At 40.1% G+C, this 4,590-nt stretch overlaps 1 pseudogene; it reads left to right on the top strand.

Moving 5' to 3' along the window:
* Nucleotides 1-941: 941 nt before the first annotated feature.
* On the top strand, nt 942-1,635 carry LOC144229821 (alpha-enolase pseudogene; annotated as a pseudogene).
* Nucleotides 1,636-4,590: the final 2,955 nt, after the last annotated feature.

Here is a 4,590-nt window from a genome sequence, read left to right as displayed (position 1 = left end):
AAGGTCTGATGAAATTAACTATTGAAGTGCAAGTATTCTGACAATTCTACATGTGTTGACAGAGTAGATGGATATTATTGAGATATAAAATGGCTTTATGTTGTAAGTTTACATTTAAAAATAAAATGATCAGGTCTCTGGGAACAGGGCAGGTCACTGGGGCAGACAGCACAGACTGGAGCTCAGGGGGAACTTGGTGCACCCAGACCTTGCAGCTTAATAGTCACCCTTAGTTTCTACAGCTCCCATTTTCCTGTTCCCCGATGATAAGATCCAGCAGCCAGTAATTAACCATGTCTATTCTCAAGATCTATGCCAAAGAGATCTTTCACCTTCATGGGAATCCCACTGTTCAGGTTGATCTCTGTACCTCAACATTGACTCAGCTGGTGTTTATGAGGCCTTAGAGTTCCTTGACAATGATAAGATACACAATAAGGGAAAGGCATCTCAAAGGCTGTTGAGCACATCAATAAAACTATAGCACCTACTCTGCTTAGCAAGAACCTGAACAGTAGAAGATTGAGAAACTGATGATAGAGACAGATGGAATAGACAGTAAGTCTAGGGGCACCTGGGTGGCCCAGTCAGTTAAGCGTCTGACCAGCTCAGGTCATGATCTCTTGGTTTCTGGATTCGAGCCCCGCATCAGGCTCTGTGCTGACAGCTAGCATAGAGCCTGGAGCCTGTTTCAGATTCTGTGTCTCCCTCTCTCTCTGACCCTCCCCTGCTCATGCTGTATCTCTCTCTCTCTCTCTCTCTCTCTCTCTCTCAGAAATAAATAAAACATTTTTTAAAAAAAGGAAAATAAGTCTAAACATGATGGTAACTCCCTTCCATGAGTTTCTCTATCTTCAAAGCTGGAGCTGTTGACAATGGGTGCCCCTGTCACTCCACAATGCTGAATTGCTGACTTGGCTGGCAATTTTGAAGTCATCAGTATGATCAACAGTGCTGGCAAAGACCTGTCCATACAGGAGTTAAGATCCTCTCATTTGGTGCAGTAAATGTCAAGAAAGCCATGTGAATCAGATGGAAGTTCACCACAACCTCAGGAGTCGTTAAGAAGAAATACAGGAAAGATCCCGCAAAATGTACCAGATGGAAGCATGCTTATTCCTAACATCCCAGGAAATAAAGAAACCCTGTGGCTGCTGAAGAATCAGATTGAGATAGCCACTCACACACATAAGGTTGCCATCGGCATGGATGTTGTTACTTTGGAGTTCTTCAGGGCAAGGAAAGTGTGATCTGGACTTCAAGTTGCTGGATGAATCCAGTAGGTACATCACCTCTGACAAGCTGAACCCACCTGCACAAGTTCTTCATCAAGGAAATCTTGCACTGCCTCCTGCTTAAAGTGAACCACGTTGGCTCTAGAACCAAGTCTTTTCAGGCATGAAAGTTGGTCCCAGAAATGCATGGGGCTTCATGGTGTCTCATCCCTCTGAAGCGATTAAAGACACCTTCACTACCTGCATGATGTTGGGGCTCTTCTCAGAGCAGATCAAGACTGGTATACCTTGCTGATCTGAGCACTTGGCCAAGTACAACCACCACTTCGGAAATCAAGAGGAACTGGGCAGTAAGGCCAAGTTTGCTGGTAGGAACTTCTGAAACCCTGTAGCTAAGTAAGCTCAGGGCAGGCAAGCTTCTGAGCCCTTTAGTCACTATTTGGCTGATTAGACCTCTGGAACTCTCTTGGAAAACCCAGCTCTGTCTATAATCATATGATTGACCCAAATCACTGTTTCTCTTCCCTTGTTTATCATCATGTATATGGAGTCATGTATATCCACAGTGCAATCTCAGAGATATCCAAAGATAAGATCCCTGATTGTTTTGTGTACAAAAGGAAAAAAAAAAAAAGACCTTAATGACCAATTAAAAAAAAAGAAAAAAAAAGAAATTAAATTAAATTAGGTTATCAGAAAACATATTTAATTAATACAAGTTAATTTCAGAGGAAAATTTCCATACATTTTATTCTTATAATATTATAAAACATATAACAAACATATATGTTTGTTTGGTGAACAAAGAAAAATTCACCAATTTGTTGGTGAAAAATTCACAAATTTGTTCACCAAACATACATGTTTGTTTGGTGAACAAAGAAAAATTCAAGTAAACTAAATTTTACTAAGTTCTAAAAACAACTCTTAACCATGTTTTGGGATCTAATGATTTGCATGTACAACTATGACATCTCAATTTAAAAACTTTTTTTTGTGAGTCATAATACATGTTAAACTATAAAAACATGATCATACAGGGGCACCTGGGTGTTGGGAGTCATTCTGAGCCCACTAGTCGAGAAAACTCCTGGTGAGGTTAAAGCAAGTTTGCATGGTCTCTTGCCAATCAGATGACGACCGATATCCACCCCCCACTCAATTATTTCTGCTTGAGCACCGACCCCTAAGGTACCTTGTTAATCAATATGGGGAGTGACATGTCCCCTTATTCTGGCCCTGGTATGATGATTGCACCTTGTGAAGGAACTTATTGTCGAAACTTCTTTTGATTATGGGAACAGACATCGTGTCTCCAGAAGGTCCTGTTTCCCTCCATACTTTCCCTTGAGCTATGAACAGGCTAATGACCCTTACTCATAAAAGATTGACCTTTACATGTACAATTCTGTTTCTACTGTTGTGTTAGTCCAAGATGTTCATACAGCTCAACGTGTAAATCAGCTAACCAAAAATGTCTGTCATGCCCTAGCTATTCAAGAAATCATAAAACTGGACACAAAGGTAAATGCATTCGAAGAGGCTATTCTATGTATTGGAAATGAGCTAAACTCTTTAAAGTTATGTTTGGCTCTCCAGTGCCATAAAGCATATAACTGGAAAATCAAGTCTTGCCCGGAGACAAAGAGCCGGGCAAAGAGAGAAGGAACAGATAAGGGCAGAAGATAAGTTACTACACACACCTTTGCTAACTGATGGTGTATAGCAGCCCCTTCCCTAAGGCCTATATTCCACAAACACCTTCCCTTACCCTGACAGCTGTGATGCGGATGGATAGGAGTATCTACAAACCTGTGACTTAATCTTAGCGTTATTAAAATGTGAACACCCTGTTATTTTCTTAGTTACTCAACCTCACTATAATTGGGGCAGTTCTGCAAGAAGACTTCTGTAACACTTGTTTCTGTACATTTCCAAGAACATCTTATCACAGAGAACCATCTATTGTAAAAATTCCGTTTTCTGATGCCATGTTAACATTTGACCTATAAATAGACACCAAAACCGACAGGACAGAGATGCTTGCCTGGTGATCAGAAAGAATCTCGGGGCTCTCTCACTCCCTCCCTTGCTGACACTGTCCATCCTTCAGGGACCCATGGACCTGCTGGAGCCTGCCTCCAACACCTGGGTGGCTTAGTCGGTTGAGTGTCTGACTTTTGCTCAGGTCATGATTTTACATTCTTGAGTTGGAGCCCCGTGTTGGGCTCTGTGCTGACGGCTCAGAGCCTGGAGCCTGCTTCAGATTCTTTGTCTACCCTTCTCTATGCCCCTCTCCTGCTCACTCTGTATCTCTTTCTCTCAAAAATAAATAAACATTAAATTTTTTTTAAATGATAATACAGCTCGATGATTTTCACACAAATTTCTGTGTAATCACAAATAGGTAAAGAATGGGTCTCTGCCAGCATTCTAGAAGTCCCTCTAATGTTCCTTCCAATCACAGACCTTCTATCTTTCTTCAAAATAGACACTATCTTGAATTCTAACACAATACCATAGTCTTGGCTACTTTGTACTTTAAAAAAATTTTTTAATGTTAATTATTTTTGAGAGAGACAGAACTTAAGTGGAAGAGGGGCAGAGACAGAAGGAAACAATTCAAAGCAGGCTCCAGGCTCTGAGCTGTCAGCCTAAAGCCTGACGAGGGGCTAGGAACTCACAAACTGTGAGATCATGACCTGAGCGAAAGTTGAACACTTAACCAACTGAGCCACCCAGGTGCCCCATTGGTTGCTTTGTATTTTACCTTGGAATCATATAGCATCTATTCATTTGGGTCTGACCAAATGACATGCTGTTACTTGATATGCTGTTTGCATGATCCCTCCTCATTTTTTAGTTATTTCTCTGTAGTTCATGTATTTTCACATCTTGTTTACTAACATACCAAAATTTATATATAAAGTCAACTGGCCGTTAACATTTGGGTTATTTGGAATTTTGGCTATTAAGAAGAATGTTACAAAATATCAAAACATCAACATAAAACATCAAAAATATTCTTGAATATGAAATCATAATGCATATGCATCTATTCTTATTGTGATAGAATGTAATTAATTAATTAAATCCTACTGCGAATTCTAGGTTTCTAGGAATCAAGAGTGGGGAGGTTCTGTACTTTGGCTTGAAAGTTGGAAGATCTATGCACAAGGAGTCAAAATGAATTTAAAAATGCATGGCCATTAAAGGGACTATAGCACAGCTTTGAAACATCTCCCAACCCTGAAATTAGCTTCATCAGTTAATTGATCAAAATTATCTATAAAATAGTATCAGTATAAGCATACCTGGACAAGCAACTCAGGGGAGAATGAATCCTACAAATAGA

The sequence above is a fragment of the Crocuta crocuta genome, unplaced genomic scaffold (assembly GCF_008692635.1).
Source record: "Crocuta crocuta isolate KB4526 unplaced genomic scaffold, BGI_CrCroc_1.0 scaffold517, whole genome shotgun sequence".
Classification (NCBI taxonomy): domain Eukaryota; kingdom Metazoa; phylum Chordata; class Mammalia; order Carnivora; family Hyaenidae; genus Crocuta; species Crocuta crocuta.
The sequence above is the reverse complement of the archived record's forward strand: the minus strand, read 5'-3'. Positions and strand labels throughout refer to the sequence as shown.